Source organism: Odocoileus virginianus, chromosome 26, assembly GCF_023699985.2.
Source record: "Odocoileus virginianus isolate 20LAN1187 ecotype Illinois chromosome 26, Ovbor_1.2, whole genome shotgun sequence".
Classification (NCBI taxonomy): domain Eukaryota; kingdom Metazoa; phylum Chordata; class Mammalia; order Artiodactyla; family Cervidae; genus Odocoileus; species Odocoileus virginianus.
In genome coordinates, this window is record NC_069699.1 from 36,870,913 (window position 1) to 36,889,925 (window position 19,013).

Below are 19,013 nucleotides of genomic sequence, written 5' to 3' on the forward strand. Positions count from 1 at the left end.
TCCAGTGGTCAGGGACCCTCATTTAATTCCAGGCATCCTGGTCCCTGCCAACCTCGTTCTGCCCCTGCAATTATGCCAGCCGAGAAGCGGGGAAGAGAAGATGAACTTTGGTCTGCTCTGAGTTTCCCGGTCCAGCAGTGTCTGTCAGATTAAAAACGAGAGGGAAGGAGGCCAGAGAATCTTCCAGATGGAGAGTTCAGAGGAGGGCACAACCAGACTCCCTCTCGGCAGTGACGTAGCCAGGCCATTCAAGCCTTGGGCCAGCAGCCAGGTGGAGAGCAAGCTGTTGCCTGACCCTGCTGTGGAGTGGAGCAGGGGCCGCCAGAGCCGCCACCCCTGGCTTTGGGTGGAGGTGCTTGCAAACCGGGCGCATGCAGGCCACATGGTGGAAGCAGAACATTTTATCCCGAGGACTGGCAGGCTGTTTGGAGGTAGGGCCCTCCATTCTGGATTGCTCTTAAAGGATGAGTTCCCCAAGTCACGTAGATAGCTGCAAAAACCAGTTAGAAATTGGTGTTCTCCATCCTCTCTGTTTCTTCCTTTGGAATGAATCAGCCATGTAGGAAAGGTGACCTTAGATAGGCAGGAGGCAGTCGGAGCAGCAGTGACCCTACATTCTTGGATGGACCTGCATGTGGACAGCAGTTGCAGGCAGCAGGGGTCTGGCGGAGACAGGGTGCACTGACACTCCCCACACCTCTTGATAGCATGATTTTGTAATGAGATTCTGTGTTCATTGAAAAGTATGCCATATGGATACTTCAGGAATAGGGTTTTGCTCAAATGAAAACTGTTTTTAGACTAAGGTAATCTTAGGTCTGTGAAATGGAATAATAATGAATGAGGCTAAACACTGAATGTCTGGTTTAACCTTACTTAAAAGTTGATTATTTTAACGTTGCATCTGTACAACCTTAGTTCCTCTCTGAGATGAACCTCTTTTTCTCCAATTCAGGTTCTTAGAGTTCAGGAAGGGTTTGTGCTATTGGGAGCAGAGCTATTTGACTTGAAATGTCATCTCATTCTAAGAAAACATACTGAGGCCACATTAGGGCATCCCTGTGCAAATGTCACATTGTCAGAGTGTCTCCTCCTAGGATTAGACTAGCCATGGTACCTCCAGCCCTGTCTTGTGGTCAGACAAATCCAGTGACTACCCATAGCCAGGGCGCCAACCTGGCCAGGGTCATGCTCCCCGAGATCTCATGGAATTTGATTTGTCTCGAACTCTCTGAATGTTAAGATGCTAATTATTGGTTGATTGGTATTCTGCTCCCCAGATGTCACCTAGTGATTTTCCCGGGCTCATGCTACTTAGCAAATTTATTTTTCCAATACCTAGCAAATGTTACAGCATTGAACAAGTGTAGTGAAGATGAGTTGTGTTATATTTTGTGTGTGTACATGTTTGTGTGTGTCTCAGGCCACTGAAGTATAGACTTATGTAGAGAGATACTTTTCATCTTAAAAAAGCCTAGAGTACAAATTAAGAAAATGAAAAAAGGAAACAAAAATAAAAAACTAAACTAAAGAATTTTTAATCAGTTTTCAATTTTAATAATAACACAGACATAATTTCTTTAAACAAACTTCCTTAAGTGTTATGTGCTTGACACTGTCCTGGAGGATGTGGATTCAACAAGGAACATGAAAGGTGTGACTGTATCAGCTGCAGATGAAAGGTTACTATATAGACATTCAGTGCTTCTGTTTAAGATAAAAATGAGGCACTGACGAAAAAGAAAAGAAAGATGTGGTTGGTACCTTTGTTGAACTTAGAGTCTAATGGAAAAACTTTCATGTACATTTTGACAGTATTGTTATCTGTGACAATAACAATAGTTATTGACAATTATCCATGTTAATGACAAAACTAAGGAATGGGGACTTCCCTGGTGGTCCATAGGTTAAGACTCCACACTCCCATTGCAGGGAGGCCGGGTTCCATCCCTGGTCAGGGATCTAGAACCTGTGCACAGCTAAGAGTCCGCAGGCCATAACTAAAGATGCTGCATGCTCCCACATGTCACAAACAAAGAAGGAAGATCCCGCACCTGCCACAACTAAAGACCCCAAGTGCTGGACTTCCCTGGTGGTCCAGAGGTAAGAATCTGCCTGCAAGTGCAGGGGACACATGTTTGATCCCTGATCTGGGAAGATCCCACATGCCTTCAGACAACTAAGCCCACACATCACAACTACTGAGCCTGTGCTGTAGAGCCTGCAAGCCGTGATGAGAGAAGTCACAATGAGCACACTGCAATTAGAAAGTAGCCCCCACTTGCCGCAACTACAGAAAGCCTATGAGAAGCAACAAAGACCCAGAGCAGCCATAATTAATTGAAAAGATCCCAAGTGCTGCAAGACCCAACATAGTTAAATAAATAACTACAAATATATATGTATTTTAATTTATTTTTTCCATTTATTTTTGTTAGTTGGAGGCTAACTACTTTACAATATTGTAGTGGTTTTTGCCATACATTGACATGAATCAGCCATGGATTTACATGTGTTCCCCATCCCGTACAAATATTTTTAAAAAAAAACCCAAACTAAGGAATGTTCTTATCTCCTCTCTCAACTCTAAATACATGTTTCACAAATTCTGAAAATATAAGACACAAACACATATACATTGAAATAAAACTTTGGAGAATATATCTGAGAAGTGTCAGGCTTTGGGGATCTTTTCTGCTGTTTCTTGTGAGGGTTAAATCAGTATGGTGATGATGAGATGGTGATTCAGTCGATAAGTTGTGTCTGACTCTTGCGACCCCATGGACTGTAGCCCATCAGGCTCCTCTGTCCATGGGATTTTCCAGGCAAGAATATTGGAGTGGGTTGCTATTTCCTTCTCCAAGGGATATTCCGGACCCAGGAATCGAACCCGGGTCTCCTGCATTGCAGGCAGATTCCTGCATTGCAGGCAGATTCTTTACTGACTGAGCTACCACTGAACTAAACCAGTATGCAGATTCTCAAATAATTCCATGTGTTTAAAATAATCATTTATCATCAGGTAGTTTAACCAAGGCTATGTTTTCCAACTGCCTGGTTTTCACCGATATGTAGAAAATGGTTCAAGAATCTTCTCTTAGTTGAAAACTGTCATTTGAAAGAATGTTGCAATAATTTGTCTGCAGTAACAGCTCACTGGACATAAGAAGGGAAAACAGGGCTGAATTTATTCATTGTCTTCATTCATTCTTGTCTCTTCATTCCTGGGTGAACAGACTTTTTTCTTAGGTATGTACACAGTTGTTAAAAGACTTAAAGGGCAATAACCAATCGCTTAATGAGTCAGGTGAGGACTGCAGAATGCAACAGTGAAGGCAGATTGCTCCATTCCAGGCAATGCTGCCTTACGGGGAAGGTGCAACTGATGGTTCCCAGAGATAGGTTTTAATTGTGGAAAGATAAATCACAAAGAAAAGACTTTTTAAAAAAAAATATTTGAGAAAAATGTTTCTTTAAATTCAGACAGTTTTAAAAGGGGCTGGGGGCTAGATAATGGAGTGAGGGGACTTGGGGGTGATAAAGATTTTCTGGGCCGCTATCCTCTGAAAAGTCACTAAGATAAATCAATTGTGTTATTGGCCTGTGCCGCTCTGCCTCCATGATCATGTCTTTCAGGAGCAGCCAAACCCTAAACTTCTTTGGATTCATTTAAATCTAGTCTGTGTCTTGATCGGGATGGGGAATACATGTAAATCCATGGCTGATTCATGTCAATGTATGACAAAAACCACTACAATATTTATAAAAAAAAATCTAGTCTGTGTCTTGCAGGAGGTCACATGAAGGTTACAGAGTCCACTTGCTCTAGAACAAAATGGTGTTAAATTACATAGGAGGGGAGTGGGAGAAGGTGTAAATGGGAGAAGGCATTGTAGCTGCAGGTGAAAATGTTCTCATGGCCATTAGAAGTTTAGGTCCTTGAATTTTGGGGTCAAGACAAGCATGGGAAAGAGAGGCAAGTTTGAGCAGATATGCTTGACTTTTGTCCAGGGATAAGTACTTTGGGCACTACAGCAAGAGGTTTCTGATCTTGACCTGTCCTACTTCAGATATCTAGCACAGGTATACGGACAAATGTTTGAGTATCAGAGATATATACAAAGACTGTGGAGTCCACTTGTGCAGTTGACTCTTGAACAAGGAGGGGTTAGGGAGACTGAGTGGTATATATTTGTGTATAACTATTGTTGGCCTTCTGTGAATGTGTCCATATCTGGGATTCTGTGGATTCAATAACCACGGATTATGTATTACTGTAGTACATACTTATTGAAAAAAAATTCCATGTATGAATGGACCAGTGCAGTTCAAACACTTGTTCAAGGGTCAACTGTACTTGTTTATTCAACAAGTATTGGCTGACTGACTAGTGCCAGTATAGAATCTGGGGCTCAAATTAGGTAGGCAGGGTGAGGTTGGCTTGAACAATGAAAGTCATAGATTTTAAAGAGTTTAGACATTAATTAAGATCATAAAACACAAATACAGGAGAAAGTAATAATTTAAGACAACAGAGACTTCCCTGGTTGTCTGATGGCTAAGACTCCTTGCTCCCAATGCAGGGGGCCCAGGTTCCAACCCTAGTCAAGGAACTAGATCCCATATGCCGCAATTAAGATTTCTCATGCCACAACTAATGCAGTAAAAAAAAAACAAAAAAACTTTTAAAAAGAAAGCATGCATGCCTACCGAGAGGCATTATATGATTAAGGTGAGAACAGAGCTCTGTTTTGTTTTGTTTTCATTTATTTTTATTAGCTGGAGGCCAATTACCTTACAACATTGTAGTGAGTTCTACCGTACATTGACATGAATCAGCCATGGAGTTACATGTATTCCCCATCCCGATCCCCTCTCCCACCTCCCTCTCTACCCGATCCCTCTGGGTCTTCCCAGTGCACCAGGCCCGAGCACTTGTCTCATGCATCCAACCTGGGCTGGTGATCTGTTTCACCATAGATAATATACATGTTTCAATGCAAAGCTCTGTTTTAAGACCAGTCCCGCCTCCTGGCCCTTTACCTTTCGGGGAAGGAGCCTTCTCTATCAACTGTTCTTTCTTACTCTTCAGCTTTCAGCCTCTTGATCTCAACTGGATCTTCTCATCACCTTGACACGTGCTCAGCCGGTACAGTTTACAGACAGTGCGAAGAAACCCTCTTTGAGTCCTTTGTCCTCCTCTAGTTGCTACTTTCTTTCGTCCCTTTCACATCCGAACGTGCCTAATACTGTCCTTACTCACTGTCTTCATTTTAATGATTTCTACTTATTTCTTAACCGATTCCAAACTGAATTCTGTCTCAGATCACAAAACAGTTCTCATTTCAGTTCCTCAGTGACCTTCACATTGTAAAAAGGGTAGAGCTGGCGCGAAGCTGTGAGGGTGAGAGGCTGTTAGCATGGGACTTTTGGCGCGAGACGATATCGCGAGACAGTTTGCACGAGAGCCATCTGTGTGACCGTTAGCGGGAGACCGTTAGCGTGGCAGAGTTCTTGTTCAGTTAGCTTTACAGTGGTCTTCGGGACAGAGAGTGGGGCGGGCGGCGGGTCTCTGCCTTCCAAGGCCTTCCAGAACCTGACCTTGCCTGCAGGTGAGCTGAGGGGCCCAGGGACAGCCCCAGGGCTGTGTCTCGTAGAACTCCAGAGCTCTCGTCAGAGCCGCCCACTGGAAGCACTGGCGGCTTTGGAAGCGCCCAGGCCTTGAAGCAGCAGTGAATCTCTTCCCCCATCCCCACTTTCCCCTGTGACTTAATGACAGTTGCGGACCTTGGAGGCCGCAGCAACTGGACACTGCCATGACGGTAACAGCTTCAGCCCAGCCACCATTTTGTGATGAGACTCACGCCACAAGTAGAGGCCACCTGCAGTATTTCGCTGACAGCCCCAGTTATGGCCTCAGCTAACCCTCAGCACCTGGCTGACGCTTGAGGGAATGAACCTTCAGATAATTCCATGCCCCAGTTTTCAAGCCTTCCACCTGAGGCCTCAGACATTGTAGCATAAAAAAAAGTCAGCTCATGTCACTCCATCAGAATTCTTGTTCCCTAGAAACCATGATAGATATTAAATGATTATTATGAAGTCATTTTAAGTAGTTTGCACTGAATCAATACATAGCCAATGGAAATATCTATTCTATTATTGCTAACTTGTACTTTGCTGAATATTAACTCATTTCTACCAACTTTCAGTTCCTATTCGCTTGGTGTATAGTTTTCTATAGTTTTCTTTTCAAAATCTCTGTTTTAGATGTGTTTCTTACAAACATCAGACAACAAGGTTTTTAAACATACATTTTGGAAAGAAATTATTTTAATAGATGCATTTAATCTGCTTACTCTGATTACTGACATGTTCAAACTTATTTTACAGGCCCATTCATTGTTGGGCTGGTCCCGACATTTGTGTTTTCTATTTACTGTGTTTTCCTTTGCTTCTTTCTCCATCCCATTCCAATTTGCTGAAAAAAGAGAATTGGTTGTGTTTTGTATTCTCTAGATTGTTCCCTTCACTGGTTTGGATGTTTCTGTTCTTTTGATGATTACTGTTATTGTTTTAAAACTGTGAAATATAATATGCATATAAAATAATTTTTGAAAATGTATATCTGCAGTTTAAAGACAATAATAAGCTGAACATCCAGATACCACTCCCCAAGCCAAGAAGCAGAGCATTATCACATTCCAGAATCCTTTGAGAATTCCTTCCTTACAAACTCTTCCCTTGCTCTCAAGATAAATATAGCCTGAATTCTGTATACATCATTCATTCTCTTGAATTTTTTTTATTGTTTTTGCCACTTCCATGTTGTATTTTAAAACAAGATAGCATTATTTTTGCCTTTTTGAACATTTTATATGTGGAATAACATATATAGTCTTCTGTGACATGTTTCTTTCATTTTACACCATAATTTTGAGAGGCATACATGTTGATGTGTGTAACTGGTTCATTGATTTCTTGAAGCTGTATAATATTCCATTGTAAGAATCTGTACAAATGTAAATATGTTTGTTCACTGTATTGTTGATAGATGTTTCCATTGTCTTTAGTGTTTCTTGGCATCCGATCTAAACATTTCTCTTTGAGCATATATGAAAGGATGTCTTTGGTTGTGTACACAGAGAAAGAAATGCCAATATTCCTTAACAAGTTCATCAGTAGCTTTAATGCATATCTTTAGCAACTGAATCAGAATCTCTTTCTCCTAAACAATTCATCCTCTGCTCCTTTGTTCTATATAATTCTAGCCAACCACTTGTACATGCTCAGTCACTTCAGAAGTGTCTGACTCTTTGTGATGCTATGGACAGCAGCCCTCCAGGCTCCTCAGTCCATGGGATTCTCCAGGCAAGAATACTGGAGTGTGTTGCCATGCCCTCCTCCAGGGGATCTTCCCGACCCAGTGATTGAACCCGCATCTCCTGCAGCTCCTGCACTGCAGGAGGATTCTTTACTTATTTCATCTTATTTGAAAACCCTTAAAATTGGTTGTTATTATAGTTTTTTTTTTTTTTTACAACCAGTCCTTATTAATTATTATCCAATATCCATTATTTGTTATTGAATTTACTAGATTTACCACCATACATGCTAATATAATTTGGTGAGCATTGCTTTTTGTTCCTCTTTCCTTCCTTCTGAGATCAGTTCCTTCTTATTCAAGGATACCTTTTAGTATTCCTCCCAGCAAAAGTAAACTACTGTGAGCAGGAAACAGCTTTTTTTTTTTTCTGAAAAGTAACCTAGCTGTCATTCTTGAATGATAATCGGTTTAGCATGGCTGTAGAGTTTTCCCTGAACTTTTTCCTTTTGGAACTTAGGACATGTTATTTCACTGCTGCCTTGCATTTTTTTTTTTTTTTTTTGCCATTCATGATTATTTTATTCAAGACAAGATATTCAAGCACATGGAGCCTAGTTTCTCAGAAACTGGGAGGCAGGTTGTTCTCACTGGTTCAATTTAAGGCTTTCTTTCTATCGCTGGTGCTGTGGTTTCCTTCTATTGTATATACCTGTAGATTTGCTTGTTGAGGTCTTGGTATGCTTTTTTCAAGAGGATTCATATCTTTCATTCTAGAAAATCTGCACTTTTTTTTTTCATATTGATCTTCTCACTTTTAAGCTATACTGTACTTTGTTAAGCATTTCTATGTGGTTGGAATAGAAAGGGATACTGCTTAATCTCTGTGCTGTTAGACCATAAATCTCCCAGGTTTTACAAAATGTAGTATTTTGTTTTATCTAGTCTTCCCCAAATTATGTTTCTTTCAACACTATTTCAATCCACATAGCCTAGGGGGAAGGAGAAATTTAAAAAAATTTTTTTATGGAGGGATAATTGCTTTACAATTTTGTGCTGGTTTCTGTAAAGTATCAACATGACTCGGCCACACGTATGCATATGTCTCCTCCTTCTTGAACCTCCTTCCCATCACCTACCCCATCCCACCCCTCAGCACTGTATCAGAGCACTGGGTTGAACTCCCTGTGTCACAGAGCAAATTCCCACTGGCTATCTGTTTTACATATGGCAATGTATGTATTTCTATGCTACTCTTTTTAGTCATCTCATCCTGTCCTTCCCCTACTGTGTCCACAAGTCTGTTCTCTGTGTCTGCCTTTTCATTACTGCCCTGCAAATAGGCTTATTAGTACCATCTTTCTAGATTCCATACACATGCATTAATATACAATATTTGTCTCTCTTTCTGACTTACTTCACTCTGTACAATAGGCTGTAGGTTAATCCACCTCATTAGGGCTGACTCAAATGCATTCTTTTTATAGTTGAGTAATATTCTGTTGTATATATGTACCACAGTTTTTTCTTATAGTTTTTTTAAAAAATATTTTTAATTGAAGGATAATTGGTTTATAATACTGTGTTTGTTTCTGCCATACATCAACATTAATCAGCCGTAGGTATACATATGTCCCCTTCCTCTTGTACCTCCCTGCTTCTTGCCTCCCTTTCCCACCCCTCTAGGTTGTCACAGAGCCCTGGTTTGAGCTTTCTGAGTCATATAGCAAATTCCCACTGGCTATCTATTTTACGTATGATAATGTAAGTTTCCATGTTACTCTTTCCTTACATCTCACCCTCTCCTGTCCACAAGTCTAAGTGAAGACTTATTTCACTCTGTGTAATAGTCTCTAAGTTCATCCACCTCATTAGAACTGACTCAAATGCCTTCTTTTTTATGGCTGAGGAATATTCCATTGTATATGTGTACCACAGCTCCTTTATCCATTCATCTCTCGATGAACATCTAGGTTCCTTCCTTATCCTAGCTATTATAAAAAGTACTGTGCAATGAATATTGGGGTACATGTGTTTCTTTCAATTGTGGTTTTCTCAGGGTACATGCCCTGTAGTGGGATTGTTGGGGCATATGGTAATTCTATTCTTAGTATTTTAAGAAATCCCCATACTGTTTTCTATAATGACTGTTATCAATTTACATTCCCCCAACAGTGCAAAATACTTCCCTTTTCTCCAATTCCTCCCAGTATTTATTGTTTGTAGATTTTTTAAAATGATGGCCTTTCTGACTGGTGTGAGGTTATACATTATTGTAGTTTTGATTTGCATTTCTCTAATAGTGAGCAGTATTGAGCAGCTTTTCATGTGTTAGTTGGCCATCTGTATGTGGAAGGAGAAATTTTGATGTTGTTCTATAGAGGCATCTTATCTCCTGCATTAACAGTCTAAAGTTTACACCGTAGCCCCCAAGTCTGGTCTTGTTCTTTGGTGGTCATGCATCTGCAATGATGGGTTCTATGGTTTGATGGGGGCTGTGAAGAAAAATAGCCCAGCAGGGTCTGAAGCAGTTACTTAGGACGCCGAAGGAAAAAAAAAAGAAACATGAGAAAACCATGGAGTTGTTGACTCTTCCCAGTTGCTACACCTTGAGAGACGTTATGACTTAGACACAAATGAGAGAAATAGGCATATTCTATTTTTTCTTTTTTTTAATTCAGAGTGATCTCTCTTTTAAAAAAGTATTTATTTAGTTGGCTACACTGGGTCTTAGTTGCAGCATGTGGAATCTTTAGTTGCAGCATACAAACTCTTAACTGTGGCATGTGGGATCTACTTCCCTGACCGGGGAATGCCCCCTGCACTGGGAGCTCAGAATCTTAGCAACTAGGTCACCATTTACTTATTTATTTATTTGTAATGAAAAAAATCTATTTATTTTTGGCTCTGGTGGGTCTTTGCTGCTGCATGTGGGCTTTCTCTGGTTGCAGTAAGCAGGGGCCACTCTTTGTCATTGGTAGGCTCCTCATTGTGGTGGCTTCTCTTGTTGCAAAGCACAGGCCGTATTTGCTCAGGTTTCAGTCGTTGCAGCACATGGACTCTGTAGTTGTGGCCCACAGGCTCTTGAAGGCTGGCTCAGTGGTCGTGTTGCATGGGCTTAGTTGCTCTGCAGCATGTGGGATCTTCCCAGACCAGGGATCAAACCAGTATTCGATATTGCAAGGCATATTCTTAACAATCGTCCCACCAGGGAAGCTCCACCATTTATTTTTAATTATAGAATCAACATATAAATAATGGTGAACCATTATAGAATCAGCCCCTTGAAACCTTAAATTCTTACTACTGTTTAGCAACTATGCTTTACCACTTTTCCTATCATATTGACTTGTGTGCAGTTAGTGCATTGTTTTGGTCACAGGCAGCTTAATTTAACATGTCTAGATTTGATTTGAAAATGCCAAATGTAGCTTACTCTGTTTTGTGAGTTTCTGTCTACTGAGAGAAGGCTATACTCTATCTTGAGAAAAGAGGATTGTATGTGTAAGCTTGCACACATATACTCATAGAGGCAAATGGTGAGGTCTGGTTTGGAAGGGCCATGCACCTTGTATGGTTCAGTGGTAAAGAATCTGCATGCAATGCCGGAGACGCAGGAGATAGAGGTTTGATCCTTGGGTAGGGAAGATTCCTTGGAGGAGGAAATGGCTACCTACTCCAGTGTTCTTGTTGGAAAAACCCCCTGGACACTGGAGCCTGGTGGGCTACAGTCCATGGAGTTGCAAAAAGCCAGACATGACTGAGCGACTTACACATACACCTCATATAAATGGAAGGGGCTATTCCAAGTAAAACTTCCAGGGAAATGGAAATTGAGTGTGCAGGGAAGATGGTGCTAAATAATACAAAATGCTTGGTCAGATCAAGTGTGCTGCATAATGTTTGATTTGATTTTCATCTCTTCACTTTATAAGGCTTCTGTTGAGAAGTTCACTCCCTTCTGCTAAGGAGTTCACACCCCAAAAAATTAGACTGTAGATCTGGCCAGGTTTGTGTGAGTCAATCCTGGGTAGATGTGTGTGCTGTTTTCAGTTTACGACTGTGTCTCTCATTGGCCTTTTATGCAGGAGGTATGAGGCACGAATATTATCAGTGGTTTATTTGGCTAGCATCACTTATAATGGCATATGGAAATTCTGCTTGGAGACATGGAGAGAGAACGTTTGCTGTTTTACTCGCCGATAACTCAGTGCTTTCGTTTTTATCTCTTTGTAGCTTTGAAGCTCAGCAAAGAAGGGAAATCCATTGAGAACAGTCTGTAAAGGTAAGTGTATTTATTACATGGCCTTGACAAACATTGCCTTTACAACATTGATTTTTCTTTTATTCAGAGATTTAAACACTTGGATTAAAGATATAGCTGACAGGACAACTTCCTTAACCACCTGCTTGTCCTCCCTCACAGGCAGAAGTGCTGAGCAATAGTTAGAAGGGAGCAGGAGGAAATAAAATGATGTGCTGAGGGTAGCCAAATGCAATTGTATGCTTGCTGACTTTTGCTTTCTTCTCAGCAGTTAAGACATTCCAATGGCGCTAAGTTTACTAAGATTAATGCTAGATGGAAAAAGAATGCACTCATACCACTTCTGGTCAATAGTTAAGTAAAGCCAGCTGGCCGAATAAAGCATTTAAGATAAAATGCAAAGTGGCATTTCAATTGGGTTGCATGAGATTTATCATGAAAGTCAGATGTGCCGTTGTGTAGAGGAGCTGGTTTTGTCAGCTAGCTCCTGTCTAGCTGGCTAGAAAGCCAGCCAGTTTGGTGTAGCTAATTTCATTCCTCGCAGTCACTGTGGACACTAAGTGAGTTACAGGAAATGAACTTGCACGTTCAAAGCAATGGAGAAAGTACCTACTCAGCCTCCTGTGAAACATTACAATTGAGTTGGTTTTTACATGGAAAAATGTAATTGTTTCCTCTTTCCTAGGTATATTTATAAGCATACTTCTGTACAGCATTGTTCTTTGATTCATTGTTTAATTTCTGTTCTGCATGAAGTATTTTAATTTAAAGAATTCATTCTGGGGAATTATAGGGCTGCAGTTTCATCAAGAGTCTTTGGTGGCCAGGGTGAAATATGCCATAATTTTACATTTGTTTTCATCATCAATTATGTTTTTGACAATTATAGGTTTTTTCCTGTCATTTTTATTACAGCAATCATGACCGTGACCACTTTAGTTCAAGTTGAAAAAGCCATTTTGATTTATCTTATGCTTTAAGTTATTCCTAACTTTGTGACAAATCTACTTCTGAAGCTGATTTTTAAATGTTTATTTTGAGGGCAATTTTACAGGGAAATTGGAGAAAATCCCTTTTGAATAATCAAAACGTGAGCTATAAAAATACTGTTTTGAGGGTTTGTTTGCTTTGGGATGACTAAACCCAAATGCATGACAGCTAGTTGGCTTGGGATTTTTCTGTAATGGTTGGCCACCAGTGAAAAAAAACTATCTTAAGATATAGATGATTCTTATTTTCGGCCATGTAACTTACATATATCTGGACCATGAGCCACATCTTGGAAAAAAGCCGTATTTGATAGCTTTTAGAAATAAATTCTCATAAATTGTTGAAGTTAGTGATGCTGTAGCAGCCTTCAGAACCTCGCAACCTTTAGGTACAGTTATGGTGCTCTCTTTCTTCCTGGAAAATATTTTCACAGTGGTATAGTTTTATTTCCTCTCTTCTCGATGAAAACATTTTGTTATTCTGCTATTCTGGAGTCAGGCATAGATTTAGTTCTGGTTTGACTTTCATGAGTTATTGGACCATGTGGAAGTTATTTACCTGCTCTATGTCTCAGTTTCCTAGTTTGTGAAATGGGGATAATAATACTATTTTATTCCTAAAGCTGTTGTGGAGATGAAATGAATTATTATGTGCTGAGGGCTTGGAACAGGTCCTGGCCCATGATAAGTACTCAAGAGCTATTAGCTGCTGCTGCTCTTGTGATTATTACTGTCATCATCATCATCATTTGCATCCTAATGAATTTATCCTTTAGGTGTTTTGAGGTGTCTATTCTCTTTGGAAGTGTCATGATAATGTTTTGAAAACTGTCATGTTGTTACTAAAGAAGGGTGAATTCTGCTTTGGCTTTAGGAGTGGAGTGAAAAGATAACTTTTGGTTAATAAGACAAGTGAGGCCTCTGTAAGTAAAAAGTTGAAGTTTTGTAGACATGAGGGTAAACACTGTCTTTGGCTGTGTGTGGGCAGCTACTAACTAATATAATCTTAAGAAGCGAGTGACCTTTTGCTAGTTACATGGAGGCATTTCTGAAGAAAGCCTTGGTAAGTTTAGAGGACTTCTTTGCTCCTCCCCCTTTTTGTTTCTCCATGTATTTGTTCCCTCCTTTTAACTGCATTTTATTTTCTTTTGACATAATTATACTAATTGGAACTGTACTCAGAGACCTTACCCAGGGCTGTACATTCAGCCTCAGGATAGGTGCATGACCACAAGCTTGGGTAAATGGGTGCCTCCTCTCTGGAAGTTGAATCTTGAGCTAGAGGATTCTCCTTTCTCCCAGGGGGCATTCTGCCCTGACAGTACCTCCCATGAGACCACTGTAGTCATTCCCATTTCCTAGCTTCCACTTCTGTCTTGGTCATTGATGATCTCCCACCCTTATTTTCCAGTCTTTCATGGATTTGCTGAGCCTCAAATTTCCTTCCTGTAATCCTTCTTACATTAGTCATTTGGTTTCTGTTGCTTTTAGTCACAGAACTAAGTGATAGGGTACTTTACACATTAGGGAGTTAAATTTGGAACAAATGGGGCATGATTATAAGTTTACAGTTAAAATACCAGTCACTACTTTCTTCTATCATGTATTAAAAGCTGAACGTTTTGCAGTAGATTAGATAAGGTAAAGAGTTCTCAATTATTTAAAAAAATGGGCTGTTTTGCTGGAGTCTTCACTACTCTTGTATTTGGTAAAAAGAAATCACTTTTGGCTGCTTATCAAGCTCTCAAAGGATATGTGTGTATGTGGGGGGAGAGTTGGAAATGAGAAGCAAGGAGGTCATCATTTCAGTTTCCGGGGCCCAGATTTCTTTGTGGCATAGGGATTGTGAAGAGACCGTGATTTCCTTCTACTTATCCCAGCATACCAAAACAAAACTCTTTAAATATCTTTTTCTACTTTCCTCTGAAGTTTTATTCCTCTTTTGAACACTTCTCTTGCCCTGCTGAACACCTTCTTTTCAATGGTGTGTAAAATGTGATTGAAAACTCAATTAATTAGGTCTCTGACATTACTCATGATTTCCCGAGAATGGAATGGACAAGTTTTCTCTATTTCCCCTTGAGTCCTGTTTGCTGACTACTCCTGTGTTCTGTGTGGTGCCTAGAACAAACTTGGTTAATGCTTTTTTTCCACAGGAACATCAATTTTGCACTCCTACTGTGAATAAATAGCATGGCAGCATTGTGTAGTGGAAAGAACCTTAGCCGAAGTGTTGCTCTGCCGCTTGCTAGCGTTATGACTTTGGGGAAGAAACCCAATACTTTTTTTTTACAGTCTCAATTTCCTCACCTGTAAAATAGGATAACCTTTATCCTATCTACTGCATAGGGCTTTTCACAGGATAATAATATATGTGAGAGTGCTTAGGAAACTAAAGTGCTATGTAATATCCATGTATTATTTTTGTTACTATTATGGTATATACATTTATTAAACATTGAAAATTCAAAAGCTTATTTTATGAGACTGAATAGGAAAGTGGGGGGAAAGAAAAATAGAAACAAAACTCTGCACAGTGCTTGTTCCGGAATTCTGTCTGTGCCTCCAGCTCTCATTCCTCTGAAAGGCTCTGTGTCGCAGGAGGTTAGCTTCTATTGTCAGCATTCCCCAGGCTCCCTTGCTCTCTGGTTTTCCACTGGAGTAGTCAGTTCGTGGAAGGCACGGGGTGAAAATCCGAGAATGCAAGGTTGAAATATTGTCCTCTGCCTTCCTTGCAGCACTGCAGGTTGGCAGTGGCTATATTCCTCTAAGGAAGGCTGCCAGGGATCCTGTCAAGGGCCTAGCTTCTGCCTGCTGCTGCAGCTCTTTCCACCATTTGGTAACTGCTGCTTCCCTTTGCCCCTGTAAGTCTGGGGGAGAACAGTTTATTTCTGCTAACCGCAGGATGCTGGTTGTCTCTTCTTGGTTTCCCTTAACCTTTCCCACACCCTTCATTAATTCACCTCAGTTACCCCAGGTGAAGGTGCTGGCTTTACCCTGATGTGACCTTGATAGCACAAAGGAACTTCTTTGTATTTCTTTCTGCCATTCTCAATTCAACAAATGTCTTTCTAGGACTTACAGTATGCCAGGGATGTAGTAAATGTTTACTTACTATGAAATGGACATTTTGGTGGTACAGTTGGAGGGATTATATCAATCAGGTTTTTAAAAAGCAAGTTTTGGTAAATTGAAAAACTGTGTTATCCCTCATATATAAAGACATCCAGGATTATGTTTATACACATGGTGAATTATCTTTTAAAATCCATTTTTATTTTTATCATAGCAATGTGCCTACATTGTTTGGATAAAACAGCACTAAAAAGCAAATATTGAAAAACCACACCCCCTCCTCTTCTAACTTCCCTGTATTGCAACTTTAAACTCTGATACTTCTGGCCTTTCTCTCTCTGTTTTGAGTAACATGCTTTTACGTTTTTTCCCCTGATATATCAAGTTTAGCAGTAGCTCTTTGGCACTTCCACTCCTTTGGTCACTACAGCCTCCTAAAATGATTATATTACAATTTTTTGGTTTAAATTGATATGTTTACATTGTTATGTTATTAGAGTTGGTAATGTCTTCTTTAACGTATAACCTTTTGTCTTCCTTGGAATTAACATGTGCTTTAAAAACATTGCTTACCTTATAAGGTAGATAGTAATGGCATTTCTGTTTTATGGTTGTCAAAACTGAGGAAGTCTAAGTATTTTGCCTAGAGTCACACAGCCAATAAGTGTTAGGTTTGGAATTAGACTCCAGCTAGTCTATCTACAAGGCCTACATTCCTAATTATGACATTATTTACAAACACTGTCAGGTCAGCTGTTATCCTAATGGCTAAATTAAAAAAAACAAAAACAAAAGCCCCACCCCAAACCAATAAAATCAGACTTGGGTTCTATCTTCTGATATTTAGAATCAGTAGTTCTGGGGAGGGGAACAAGAATCTGTATTTTTAAAATACAGATTCCATTTGATTCCATTGATCAGGTTTTGAGGACTTCAGTTGTATAATCCTACCATTATCGTAATCACCTTCATTACTGTCAGGATCATCTACATCACCATCTCCACCAGCATCACCACCACCTCCATCAGCAGCAACAAATGACAGTTTTGCACAGTGCTCTCAGTAGCTGAGTAGAAATTCTGTATCCAAAAACGCAGCTTCTTTTTGACCTTTTAGGTGAGCTCACACTGGTGGGTGATTCAGGTAACGGTTTATCCAGTCACTTTTAAGTTTGGCAAGTGCTCTGGGAGGAACTATGCCCACAGAGAGCTTCCCAGGACGCCCAGCGTGGACTAAGAATCACTAAGAATCCTGACTGTTCTATGCAAGGGCAGACATGCAGCGCTTCTGCATCAGTGACACTAAGTGCGCCAAAACCCTAAACACTACTGATTAAAATGCATGCATGTAACATTCAAACCAATTTTTCAAAATTAAACCTTAGAATCAACTCAGAATGCAAACTAGGTTTGTATTTTTAACTGGCTTGACATGTCATGAGACATGTTCTCAAAGGACACCGTACTATCAGGCCAAGTTCAATACATTACAAGTCCTGCTACCTTAAAAAAAGGAAAATTAACTGTGACATAGACAGTTCCAGAGCTGACAAATACTACAGAACATTTTCAAAATGTCCAAATACAAGGCAATAAAAGAATGCTTTTATTTTAATTTTCTCTAAATAATGCCACACCCACTCATGAGAAATGACTATATTTCCCTCAGTGTGCTGGGAATTAAAGAAAATTAAATATAGAGAAAAGAAGTGCCCTAGATGCAAGGCACTTTATATGGTTTGAGATTCCCAAATAACACAAAAGCATTTTCAAGTCACACATGGGATATGAAGTGAAAATGTTCTTGGAGAAAATCTTCTCTAATAATACTTACCTACTTCAGAGGGTGCTGGGAAGGTCTATTAACACTTTTAGATCTTCAAATAAAAGAACTGTAGAAATGCAAAGTATTATTATTATAGTTCTGAAATAATTTCACACCTAGGGATGAGAAAACCCCAGGCCGAATTTTACTGCTTCTCTCCTGCCAGATAAACAAGAAATACCACAAGCATCAGGGAGATGGGGAGCGTGGAAATCAAACAGAACAAAGACATCAAAAATTCTCCTTTATTTGAGCTTTGTATTTTCCCAGATGTCACCATTGGGAACTCTGAGGAAAAAAAAAAAAGGAGTCCCTTTAAGGTCAGGGTTAAGTACAGGAACAATGTTTTCATGGCCATTATAACAGATAAAGCAACAAACAGCTGAGCTAAAAAAAATTACCTTGTCCACTTCTATGGGCAGGTGACCCTGCTATCAGTGCAAAGGCCACAGACACAGGATCTTTCACTGTGTCTTCAGGTCTTCAGTATTTATTTTCCCATCCTCTCACACTTCCCTCCAAAAGGTCTTATCACTTCCCTAGACTTTCTGTTAGGAAACAGGGTACCAGCCTTCACTACTTAAAGGAACTGGAAAACTTCTAGCCTCTCCTCAGTCTTGAGAAAGTCTGATTTTATGGAAATAAAAAGAAACAGAACAGTTAAAATGAAATAGAACAATTGAAATTTGTCTTTATCCCTGTCTTTTCTGCTGATATCTAGCACCATGAATTTAGTCTTTTGGGTGGGGGGGACTTTAGTGAAGGTTGGAGTTTTAAAGGTTAGAGAATACTTCTAGTGCTTTCTGCTTTTGGACATCCCCCCAGTGCAGAATCAAAGTCTGTCAAAGTTCTTGAGATGAGAAAGGGAAGAATATACACAGGCAGGATCACGAAATGTGCAAATTGATCTCTTTAAATTATGCTGCCCCATATTTGCCACGGAGACAAGGTGATGTGTCAGCATTCATGGAGTGCTTTATGACTCTCATGATGAAGAGAGTGTGTCAGAGGATCACAGGGTTAATACTTTCCCTGGCATCTCAGTGGTCTTCCTTTTGGGGAAAAGTTCACTTAAGACCCATCATCTGAAGATTTGGAGGGATGTGGGTAGAATTATGAATCTCTAGACCATTTTCTCCAGAGGCATTTGCTCAAAGGAGGTCACATTAATTTGCTGCTAATTATATGAAACTAGATTTATCGGTGAAGATGGTTTTGGCAGCAAATAATCAAAAAGTCTACTCAAAAGGGTTTAAACAATAAGGGAATTTTAAAAAAAGAAGCCAACTACCCTCTCCATGTCTACCTGCTGAGCCCCATGGATGTCATGATTGATGGAAAGGCATTACAGAACGCTGACTTTGAGTGTCTGGAATCCAACCTCAATCCACTTTTCCCTGGTGCCAAGCAACTGGGTACCCACCAGGGTGCCTTTGATGGTTGTCATTGTGCAATAGGGGAAGGATTTTGAGCCCTCGGCTGTTGACAGATTGCTGAGCATTGTCAATTATTTTGTGAACCTCTCTACTCACTTAC

At 40.1% G+C, this 19,013-nt stretch overlaps 1 protein-coding gene across 14 annotated transcripts in view; it reads left to right on the forward strand.

The window, feature by feature from the left end:
- FHIT (fragile histidine triad diadenosine triphosphatase) overlaps positions 1-19,013 on the forward strand; it is a 1,472,927-nt gene that overhangs the window by 23,962 nt on the left and 1,429,952 nt on the right. For 10 of the 14 annotated variants that reach the window (XM_070455767.1, XM_070455768.1, XM_070455766.1 and 7 more), the window contains one exon: positions 11,561-11,609. The gene's annotated coding sequence lies outside the window, so the exon portion shown is untranslated. Of the gene's footprint in view, positions 1-5,519; positions 5,613-5,643; positions 5,823-11,560; positions 11,610-19,013 lie in introns of those variants that run through there. The other 4 variants (XM_070455775.1, XM_070455770.1, XM_070455776.1 and 1 more) reach the window with 2 other exon arrangements.